Here is a 12,578-nt window from a genome sequence, read left to right as displayed (position 1 = left end):
CAATAATGTGAATTTGAATTGCAGTACTTACACAAAGAGGTGGCCCGATGAAGGTGAGGGAAGCAACCAGGGGAGTTATGCTTGACAGGATGACCAAAGATATGGGGAGAAGGTTGCCCGTAACTGTTGCTGAGGGGAACGTAAGGCCGCATGATCCGATGCAAGCTTCCAAGTTTGCATCAGAGGCTAGTGTTATTGTTAGGGGTCAAGTTCCTATCTTGACCCTTTGGAAAGAATACAAGCAACATACAGAACATTTTGATGGCTTCATGGGGAAGCTATCTGTGAGTGCCTATCTGCTAGTTCCTCTTTTACATTGAACTCTTATATGGCCCTCGTGTAACTCGGATGTCAATTAATCACCAGGGAAGGTTAGCAATTGACCCAAGCCACAAGCCAACAAAAGATGCTTGTGTCAGCGTATTCAAGTCAGCCATACAATAAAGGCGGTATATGTTGAAGAAGAAATACTTTGTTGGCCGCCTTGCTAATGAGATCCCCACAACCTCTCCTGTCGCCTACATGACTAATGCACAGTGGTCTCAACTTGTTGATAAGTGGTCAAACATGTGCAATAGGGTAATTGCTCTTGCTGTTCTTTGAAATATGTACGTATGATAGCGACTAGATAAGCCATAATTTCTCATGCAAGGAGTCTCTGACCAGAACAAGGAAAACCGTAGACGTGTCAAGTGGCCTCAAGCAACAAGATCCCGCTGCTATGTTGCCCAGTTGCATGAATATGTAAGTCTCAACACTCTTGTAATGGAAGCTTTTCATTATTTTGCTTTGTTAATGAAATGAGCTATCTCTCTCTCTCACACACACACACACATGTAGCAAGTCCTATTGTCAGTTATTCCTGCTTGATTCTCATGGTTTTGCTGTTTGTTTGACCACCATTTTCGTATATCCATCAGCACAATAACAAGAAGAATGATACCGAAGGCAGTGAAGTCAACGGGGAGCAATCCCAGGAGCTAGTTAGGGAATCTGATGAAGTACTCGATATTGTGGAAGCATTCAAAGTCTGCCATACCAACCGCAAGAATGGTATGAGTGATGCCGCTAGAGAAGCAGTTGTAAGTCCCCTTGCATGGTTCCTTGCTCTTTTAGGATTCGGCTAGTTTTGTTGAAATTTGCAATTCCAGTTCTTTAGCAGCAGTTAGAATTTCATGATTAAATACGACTTTTAGTTGTTTTTGCAAGGCTTTTGTCATAATTTTTCCAATGCTCTGTACATGCTGCATCATATAGTTTTAATATGCATGGCTCATGGCTGCCCCTTTCACTCAGTGGTGTGTCATATTAACACTATTTAGTAGCAACTATCTAATCTGCCTTTGTTCCAGTATTTTTGATACACTACTTTCTTTTACTACAATCAATGAAGTAATAGTTCATCTATGCATTTTGTAGATGTCAATGGAAACTATCCGGGCAGAAGCTGTTGCCGATGGGCAGGCTCCATTGAGTAGTGCTGAGGTGGTTTCAAAGGTCATCTCGCCTGACAGCTCCAACTCCACTTTCTTCAAGAATGCTGGTTTATCCACTAGCTCCTTGAAGCCTCCGTCAGCTGCGGAACAAGTGCTACTTGAAGAACTTGCTGTGCAGAAACAAAAAGAAGCTTCTATCACTGAAGAATTTGCTGAGGTCAAGAAGAGGAGTGAAGCAGCAGAGGAAGCGCTGCTGAAGACCCAACAACTGTATGAGGACATGAAGAGGCGATAGGAAGAGAACCATCTCGTCCTTCAGAAAATCTTGCAGACGAGCATTGCTGGTTTCTCTTCTCAGCCCTAATCCTATCATTACCTCCGGTGCTTGTGGGTTCTAAACTATTTTGGTGGTGCGATGAACTATCTGTTGTGTTGTGATGAACTATATATCTGTTGTCTGTAGTGGTGTGATGAACTATATGTCATTGTAACTTATGTGGCTCGCTTTCTGTGTTTTCCTGCCGCATCATTTCTTCTGTGATGGAATGCAGTCAGTTCGGCTGGCTAGGCTGAAATAGTTGGCTGGGCTAGAATGGAATGATAAAAATGAGGCTGGCGCCAGCCAGAACCAGCCCAGTAAAAGTTCTATGATGAAAGCACCACGTGGACCTGTATGAAAATGACACGTGGAACAACCGGAAACCGACACATGGAACATCCATAAAATGCCACGTGCAGCACCTTGAAAGTGACACGTGGACCAATAGGCACACGACACGTGGATAAAAAGGAAACGACACGTGGGTCACCGAGAGAATGACACGTGGCCGAATGGAGAAAGGACACATGGAAAAACTAGAAGATGACAGGCGACCGAAAAAAAACTGACACATGATAGTTGCTCATATCGCCACATGGACTGTTACCAGCTTGCCACGTCGCTACCCTCTTTTGCGACACGTGCTGCGCGCCACGTTACCTGCCAGTGTGGATGAAGCCACGTGGAGCGCCAGCGTGTCCTATGGCGCCTGCCAGCGCGGATGTGCACATGTGGATCCGGGCACGTCAACGAAGCAAAATTGGTGACGAAATTTCCTTTCATCGTGAAAAAAATCATTTTAGTGATGTTTTTGTTGTCTCGTCAAGGCAGACCTAACTCGATGCTCCATTTTTGACGAACCGAATTTCATCACTAATCGTCACAAATTCGTCATAGGATTTTTTGCACGATGAATTTGGATCTTTCTGTGATGAAAGCTGTTCGTCATCGATGCATCGATTTCCAGTAGTGGGATCTGAAGGAAACTCGTTGACGACCTCGACGGTGAATGAAAGAGGACAACAGCCCTCGTCATCAACAACTAAAGTGGGCGGCAATAGTGAGAATCGTGATTACATCAACATTGATTAACTTCTCCAAGACATGGCAGTCAATGATGGTGTTGAGGATGGTGATGAGCAGGGTGATTTAATTTGTTGGGTCCCGAAGGTGCAGAGATTTTTGAAAATCTTGCTAACCATATGGACCAAGATGATGTTTTGTTTGGGAATCCGAAGTGGCTGGAGAATTTCAAGGGGATCAAGCAAGTGGCAATTGATCCGCTGTATAAGGACTGTCCAAAGCATTGGACATTGTTGCATTTTAACCTCCAATTGCTGATGCTGAAGTCTCGCCATAGGAGGTCCGACACTAGCTTCGACGACCTGTTATGTAAGCTTGCTGACACATACCTAGAGGGTAACAAGGTGCCCGCCAATACCTATCGAGTGAAGAAGATGATCTGGCAAGTGTCAATGAAGCTTAAAAAGTTCCATGCATGCACTAACCACTTTATCTTGTATCGGGGTAAGTATGAGAACTTGTAGAGCTGTTCGCACTACAGCTCGAGTCGGTACAAGATCTATGCCAGTTGTCGCGCTGACGTGGATGATGAGGGACTCAAGAGTAGGAAGAAGAGGAAAAAGATGGCCAAGCAGAACCCGGTTCCTGAGGGTGAGGAAGAAAAGGGCTACTTGCAGAGGAAAAGTCCTGCCCTATCAGTGTGGTACCTGCCTATGATCGATCGCCTACGTGTGCTATTTGGGAACCCAGAGGATGCCAAGATGATGTCGTGGCATGCATCGGTAGTACGCATCAAGGATGATGGCAAGCTACGACATGGCTCTGATGGTAAGCAGCAGAAGAATTTCAATGCCAAGTTCGTTAAGGAGTTTGGTGACGAGGAGAGGTTTGCACTAAGTATGGATGGGATGAAACTATTCGGTGAGCTCAACAGCTCCCACAACACTTGGGCGGTCATCCTGACCATCTACAACCTACCTCCCTAACTATGCCAGAAGCATAGGTATCTGTTACTAACCATGCTTATTTCTGGCCCAAAGCAATAAGGCAATAATATAGATGTGTTCCTAGAGCCTCTAATGGAGGACATGAAGATGCTATGGGAAGATGGGGTTAAGATGATGAATGTGTCTATAAAGGAGTTCACTCTAAAAGCCATTATCTTTGTCACCATCACTTATCACCCTAGCCTTTTTGCACTGTCGGGGCAGATGAAAGGCAAGTCATGTTGTGTATTTTGCATTGACGGTACCTGCTACCCTGAAACACCCGGTTTATAAAAGGACATAAACCGAGCAATCATATACGTGCCAGGATCAAGTCACACGTATATACAACAGAATGAACAGTATATCACAGCACATATCACGTAAAAAGACATATTAAAGCAAATACGAATGTTATTTATTACATTAATGACAAGAATGTCTGATACAGCGGAAGCGAAGTACAAATACGAAAAGAACTCTCCGAAGCTGAGCAGGGCGCCACAGGGACGTCGACTGGGAGACGAACGCCTAGAAGTCCTCGTAGTCCTGGTACCGCTGAGCGAACTCCCTCGTGTCGGCAGGAACTGAGCAGCAGTAGCGTAACCAAGAGGAAAAAAGTAGAGAAGAGGCAAGAGTGAGTACACAACTTGTACTCAACAAGTATAACACAAACTATGAGGCTCTAAGGTTGGCTGACTCAACTGCATTAGCTTTTAAGTCTTAGCAAAATTTTATTAAAGCTATTTACTACGAGTTGACGAGTTACCATTAACCCAGCTACATAGTAATTAATCATATTTACTCATGATACTACTGAGAACCAAACCGAACCAAGCCACCCGGGGAAACCTGCCTCGTCAAAGGAAGATAACCCCACTAATCATAAGGAGGATCTGGGCTGCTCATGACCATGAGCACGGCTAGTATACTAGTTTTACACTCTACAGAGGTTGCACATCTTTACCCACAAGTCATGAGCTATGCTAGTTGTTCATCACACTTCCTTAGGTGAGATGACTAGCAAACTCACTACGAGGCCGTTACAAAGGACACGTTGGTAAGGTGTAACCGCTAAGGATTCAGTCAATGCAACAATGGTGTCCACCTCGAGGGGGTACAAGACACACAGACCAGCCTCGTAGCCTGACCACCATTGAAGCTTGACTCCCCTATTGCCCCGCAGGTAAGTTACTCCCGAACCAAAATGACCTAATTAGTAAGCCAAGACCATCCCATTCCAGTCTTGTGGTAGCGCTGTTGTCCCAGGTTGTCGCTCTATGAACCAGTCCTTATGGAGAGTGGCCAACCAGGCAGTAAGCACCGTGCTGGCCCCCTAAATCATGTTTCTAACAAAACCAATTTTAACGAGACGTGAGCCACTCAAGCCACACAGAGGGCCACTCTCAGAATTAAGTTGCATATACCATTAATCAAATTAATTAAAAAGGACCATTATGTGTTATAGCGCGGCACCTAGCACAACTAACCAAAATGCAACCCAAGGGATATATATAAAGGATATAAAGTGGCTAGGAAATCCTTATAGGCATACAATATTAAAATGCAGTATGAAATTGTATTTAAAAGTGATAGGTTGTTCATGTTATACTTGCCTTCCTCGTACTGCTCCTGCTGCTGCTCAAAGTGCTCGGAAGACGGCTGCTCCGGGTACTGGTACTGGGGCTCCTCAACTGGATCAGCGTCTACTCACGAACACATGGCCAAAACGAGGCACAACAATAAGCATACAAGCAAACACTAACAAAAACTAAGAAATAGTACATCAATACATAAAACAGCACACTAAACTAGTCTAAAACTATTCTACGCGTTACAACGATCGCGTGGATATAAAGAACGCCTAAAACGGAGCTAAAACACATAATCTAGGCCTAAAACAAGGTTCAGGGACTAAACTGCAAGAAAACTAAGGTTCCAGGGGTTTTTCTACAAAAACCGAGGGCCTAAACATAATTAAACGTTAGTTCTAGGGTCTAACTCACAAAAATGCCAGGGCTGGACTGCGGGTACTAAATCTAGAAAGGCCAGGGGGCTATGCGCTAAAAACTGGGCCTCTGTGTAAATAGTTTTACACTTCTGTGGACTGCGGGTTGAATCAGTGATAGTTGGGGGGCTCTTAAGCAAAAGGTACAAGCCGAAGGGGTACGCTTGATTTTCGGCCGTCGGATCTGGATCGAGTGGTTTGGATCTAACCAGGGGGTGATCTAATCCTGGCCACGGGTTCTGGATCGGACGGCTCAGGGTGAGGGAAGCTCGGGGCGGCGGCGGGAGGTCGATGGAGCAGAGCTCCGCGGCGACGCATCGCCGGACTCCTCCCAATTCGGCGTTCTGGAGGATAAACTGACTGGGGTTTGGGTCTAGATGGGTCTACGCGCCATGCGTAGTCTACCTCTGGACTGAGCGGGGCACGAGAGGGCTCGGGGCGGGGCGTGCTGCTACGGCTCGGCCTTCCGTGGTGGCGCTCGCCGGAGCGCGGCCGCCCGGTGGTGCTGGTAGTCTACTGGGCACGAACTAGGGTGCAACAACATCAGGGAGTCGGGCCGAACCTTACCAAGGGTGCGGAGTGGCCGAAGGGGCGGCGCAGGGTGGACGTCGGCGAGAACCGGCGGCGTAGTCGGGGCGGAGCTCGTGGCCGGGGTCGAGGAAGGGGCCTCCGGGCGCCTGGGCGGTGCGGGTCGATGCGTCGTGCTCCTACGAAGCCGGTGGAGTGGTCAGCGTGAGCGGAGCGGCACCAGCGGCAAGCAATTGCGACGGCGCAACGAGCTCACCTGAGGTGGTTCCGGCGCGATTCCGGCGCTACTCGTGGCGGATGGGGAGGCAAAAGTGCACGGGAAGTTCTCTGGAGTCGTGGCGGGACCAACGCGGGGCTCGCGGTGGCTCGTGGTGCAGCGGAGCGACTGGTCCGCGGCGGAGCAGAGGCGCGGCGAGGCTGGGTAGCGCGGAGACGGCAGCTAGGGTTTGGGTGGCATCGCTAGCGGGATGGGATGGGGTTTCAGAGGCGTGGGGCGCTATTTGTAGGGCGGCTCGGTGATCTTGGGGAGGCGTGCCGCAGATGGGAGGTTCGCCGGGGATCACGGAGTAGATGGCGCGGTTGTTGCGCGAAGTTGAAGGAGGTTCTGCCGTGCGGGCCCGGCTTGTCGGTGACGGGGTGAGCGCGAGCGGGCGTGGGGCGGAGCTGAGTGGGCCGCGCGCTACTGGCCTTGCGAGGGAGGGCACTGGGCTGCTGAGCGCGCGCGCAGGTGGCTGGGCCGAAGGGAAGGGTGGGCCTGGTCGGGCTTGAGTTGCTGGGTTGGGTCGCGAGGAGAGAGTGAGGGAGAGGGGAGTTGGGCTGGGTTTAGAGGGGAGTTGGTGGGCCAACTGTGATGGGGTTTTGGGCTTCTTTTCCTTTTTCTTCTATTTCTTTTCCTATTCAAACTAACTCAACCAAAACTATTTGAATTCAAAATTTAATTTGAATTCAACTCTAACACTCAAACAAGTAAAGAAATGCTCCAGCATGAATGCAACATTAAAAGTAAACCTATGATGAAATTTTTAATTACTTGAGGAACAAAATTAGATTAAATGCAAGTCTAGCACAATAAACCTTAGAAAAATTAATTAAAGCCAATTAAATTTATTAATAAATACTGGAATTTAAATTAGGGTGTTACATACCCTTATCTTAGTGGATCGAAGAAGTTGGTCTACATGAGGCATAGGCAATTCCTTAGAAAAAAGCACAGACCTGGTGATCAAGGCCATCGACGCGCTCTGTGGACTCGATGGCTCTGCGCGGCGTTACATGCATCAGTATGAGTACTGCTCATTGCGCATCTCTGCCTAGGGTGTTGTCTTTCTTCATGTCGCAGCTTCAGTTTACCGAACGCCGAGGACGCGTCCTCCCTGTTGTATTCGTCTTTGCTCGTCGCCACGGGCGCGTCCGTCTTCACGCCTGGCCGTGCAGTCCCCCAGCGGCAGCCAGGGGCCTTCAACTGCTGGGTTTCTGCATGGCCACCCCCAGCGACCCTTCGCTCCATGCACCGATTGCAGAACCACCAGCTCCAACTCCTCGTCGTGTCCGGTAGGTGAACATGTACTTGCTTGCAGCCATAGGCCTTCAGTTTGCTCTGCAATGCAGCACTTGCCAAAGTAATACGAGATCCATGTTTGGGCAGTTCACATTAGCGCTCTCGCTCTCCTTATTAGCTTCTTCTTTTGGGTCTACTACATCTCAAAATGTCACAGCGTAACTGTCAAATTCTCAATTGGAATGTCAGGGGTCTAAATGATGGAGCCAGGCGAGATGTAGTTCATGATTTGGTACGGGACACATGCAGCACAATTATTTGTCTCTAGGAAACTAAACTTGCCGCCATAGATCGTGGTGTTGTGGCTCGCACACTAGGAAATAAATTCTTAAACAACTTCACCTTTTTACCAGCCGAGAAAACTAGAGGAGGTATTCTGCTTGCAGCATCGGAAGACTACTTCTCTCTGTCAAACATCACTCTCACTCATTACACAATTACGGCCAAGATCACCATGAAAGCTGACAACACACAATGGTGGATTACGGTAGTCTATGAACCCCAGACGGATGCAGACAAGCTTCTATTCCTACAAGAACTAAAGGACTTGGCCGATCCTGACCTTGATAAATGGTTAGTACTTGTGACTTCAACCTCATTTACCAAGCTGAGGATAAAAACAATACAAATCTTCATCGGCGTCTAATGGGATCATTCAAAGCAACCATTGATGCCCTCCGCCTGAAAGAGCTACGACTAAATGGACGCCGGTTTACTTGGAGCAATGGGCAGTATTAATCCAACCTTAATTAGAATCGATCGGGTTTTTTGCACACCGGATTGGGAGATCCTTTTCCAGTCTTGCTATCTCCACTCCTTACCTTCCCTCATGTCTGATCATACACCGCTGCTACTCCAAGGTCAATTGGATCGTGAGACGAACAACTATTTCCGCTTTGAAAATTTTTGGGTGGACATGGATGGCTTCAAGGAGGCGGTGCAAATGGCCTGGAATAGGCCGGTTACTTCGACGCAACCCCTCAAGCGCCTGCAAATCAAAATGGCTCGCACCGCGAAAAGTTTAAAAAAATGGAAAAAATCTAAAATTGGTGACACCAAGCTCCAATTGGCTATGGTCAAAGAAATCATCCTTTGTTTAGAGACAGCCCAAGAAAATTGAGCTCTCACACTGGAGGAGCTTGACCTGCTGAGACGTCTGAAACTTGGCTCTATTGGCTTGGCCGTCATTGAGAAAGCATGGATCCGACAACGATCTCGCCTTACCTATATCCGCTTTGGTGATGCAAATACCAAATTCTTCCAGCTGCGAGCGAACTCAAGATCAAGGAAAAATTATATCCACTGCTTGCAAACCGAAGAGGGCCTTGCTTTTACTCATGATGACAAAGAGAAGATCATTACTGATCACTTTCGCCAACATCTTGGCACTACCATTGGCAGGCCGGCCACCTTTAATTGGTCTTCACTTGGATACCAGGCCCACGATTTATCCTCCCTTGAAGAACCCTTCTCCCAGCAAGAAATCAAAGACACTATTGATTCAATGCCCACGGACAAAGCACCTGGCCTGGATGGATTTACCAGAATTTTCTTTAAAGAATGTTGGGAGATCATCAAAGACGACCTCACCGCTGCGTTCAACCAGCTGCATAACCTGAACGCACAGGGCTTTGATTTTATTAAACTCGGCCAATTTTTTCCTCCTCCCCAAGAAGTTGGATGCCATCAAAGTGGGAGATTACCGGCCAATAAATCTAATTCTCAGTATTGCAAAAAATTTCTCAAAACTGTTGGCCAATAGACTTGCTCCTCACCTTAACAAGCTGGTCTCCAAATGCCAAAGTGCATTCATCAAACATAGATGCATACAGGACAACTTCCTCTGCATTCAAAACACCGTTAGGAGATTTCGGAAAATGAAAATACCAGCCCTTTTCATGAAGCTTGACATACAAAAAGCCTTCGACACTGTAAATTGGAGCGACATGCTGGAGGTCATGCAAGCTTTGGGGTTTGGACCGAAATGGCGAGAGTGGATTTCCATTCTCTTTGGCACGGCCACGTCTCGAGCACTTCTCAATGGTCGGCAAGGCAGCAGCTTCACCCACATGCGTGGAGTGCGACAAGGTGACCCGCTTTTGCCCATGTTGTTCATTCTAGCCATTGACCCACTGCAAAAGATACTCGATCTAGCGACGCAACATGGCATCCTCACACCACTAGCACTCACAACAGCAAAACTGAGAACCTCATTGTATGCTGATGATGCGGCGATTTTCCTAAATCCAAACCGACAAGACTTGCAAGCAATGAAGGACATCCTCAAAATGTTTGGTGAAGTCACCGGTTTGGTCACAAACCTTGAGAAAAGCTCCATACATGCAATCAGGTGTGAAAGCATTGATCTAGATCATGTGTTACAACCATTTTTGGGTTCTCATGGCATCTTCCCATGCCGCTACCTTGGTCTCCAACTACACACCCAACCCCTGCAGAAGATACATGTTCAGCCCCTCATCGAGAAGATAGGCCAACGCCTTCCTGGCTGGAAGGGTCGTCTTCTCAATTGGGCTGGGAGACTAACTCTTGTCACCTCAGTACTATCATCCATGCTGACCTATCATCTCACCATCTTTCCTCTAGCAACTTGGGCAAGGAAAAAATCGACAAGATCCGTCGCTCCTTCCTTTGGAAGGGGGATGACAATGCTAATGGGGGACACTGTTTAGTAAACTGGCCCACCGTCAGCTAACCTAAAGATTTGGGTGGACTTGGTGTATTAGACCTCGACAGATTTGGGCAAGCCCTGTGTCTACGATGGTTGTGGCAAGAATGGACGCTGGATGACAAGCCTTGGGCCGGTTCAGAAGTACCATGCAATGCGTCAGACCGCTTCCTCTTCAATGCCTCCACCAATGTTTCAGTTGGCAATGGAAAGAAAACAAAGTTCTGGCACCACAGCTGGCTAGATGGTGAGGCCCCAAAATTTCTTGCTCCACACCTCTTCGAACTGGTCAGAAGGAAAAATAAAACTGTTGATCAAGAGTTGAGAAATAACTCTTGGATCAGGGCTCTACGTAACAAAATAACGACCGCCACACATATTGAGGAATTTGTCTCCCTTTGGATACGTCTGCAGCAAGTTCATTTGCAGCCAGATATCGAGGACCAAATTAAGTGGAAATGGACAGCCAATGGTCAATACACCACGCAATCTGCCTATCGTGCCCAATTCATTGGGTCATATAATCGCTACCACACCAAGCTCATTTGGCGCGCGCATGCTGAGAATAAATGCAAGCTTTTCGCATGGATACTAATCCAGAACAAGATCCTCACCTCAGATAACTTGGCGCTCAGAGGGTGGCCACAACAAAATTCTTGCATTCTTTGTAATGGGCCAATGGAAACAGGGATGCACCTCTGCCTCACATGCCCATTTGCTCAAGCGGTTTGGTGCCAAGTGTCATTATGGGAGGGCCTCAACACCTTCCAGCAAGCTCTTCCAACAAGTTTCAACAGCATCAATGATTGGTGGGAGGTGGCGAATAAATTAGTACCAAAAGAAAGCAGACGATCCATCAATGGAATGGCCATATATATTATGTGGAATGTTTGGAAGGAACGCAATCGTCGGATTTTTGAGGAGAAGTACCTATCGGCCCAACAGGTGGCAAGTAAAACAAAGGAGAATTTAGAGGAGTTTAAACGAGCTTTCACAACACACTAGCAAAATCTTGAGCAAGGCTACTGTGTGTTATGTCGTGTGGAGTGCTAGATAGGGTGTTTCTCCACCCTTGTTTTTCGGTGGCCATGATGTCATGTGTACTCTTAAAACTTTCTTTCCCTCTTAATTGAAAGGCAGAGCTCCTGCCGTTTGCGTTCAAAAAAAAGTATTCGTGGTTCCTATCTCTAGTTTTATACTTGGTATAGTATATGCTGGTAGTGCTTGTAGTTGAGTGAGATCAGTTCTCTTACTCATGGGTTCGTCGCTCTGTATTCATACAGAGTGTTGTAGTTTACTACGGGATATCATACGTAGTTAGACTATAGTAGTAATCAGTAGCGTAGGCCACGTCTAGGCTAAGGGTTATCCTTCGTTTACCTTATATCCGATGGTTTAGTAGAGGTAGGTCGTAGGTGGTGACAGCCCAATTGGTCCTTTGTAATCGTCCACATTCGGATATAGCGTAGAACTGTTGGCCAGAGTCGACTGGCAGACCAGTTGTAAGCCGGTGCCCGAAGCGAGTATTGTGCCCGAGAGATCGACCTTTAACTCAGCAGTAGCACTATCTTAGGAATCCTCTCTACCCCTCTACGTATCTTGGTGTGTCCTTGTACTGACTAGAATAGAAGAGAGTGCACACACGTTCCCTGTGGATTCGATAACCCTTGGAATACTCTGAGGTGAAAGCTACAACGGTATCCGTGTGCTTGCAGATTTATTCATGATGCTAAAATATCCAACAAGCTTTCTGGCACCGTTGCCTGGGTACGGTTGTTGTATCTTTCTTTGAACCTATTCGTCCTCGTATCCTTTGGTTTTCTTTTCTTCTACCTTGACCCCTGCTACCCATAGAGGAGTTATCCTTTAAAAGCTTCTCTACCCTACAGGATTTATCCCGCATCATTTTTAGTTTCCTTGCTGCTATCTTTACCCCCGCTACCCATAGAGAAGCCATCCTTTCAAAGCCTTTCTACCCTAAGGGGCGAGTTCAATGAGCCACCATCCTCTTCCATATTTGGCTATGAACCTTGT

This window comes from Panicum virgatum, chromosome 9K (genome assembly GCF_016808335.1).
Source record: "Panicum virgatum strain AP13 chromosome 9K, P.virgatum_v5, whole genome shotgun sequence".
In the NCBI taxonomy this organism is placed as follows: domain Eukaryota; kingdom Viridiplantae; phylum Streptophyta; class Magnoliopsida; order Poales; family Poaceae; genus Panicum; species Panicum virgatum.
This window is presented reverse-complemented; position numbering follows the sequence as displayed.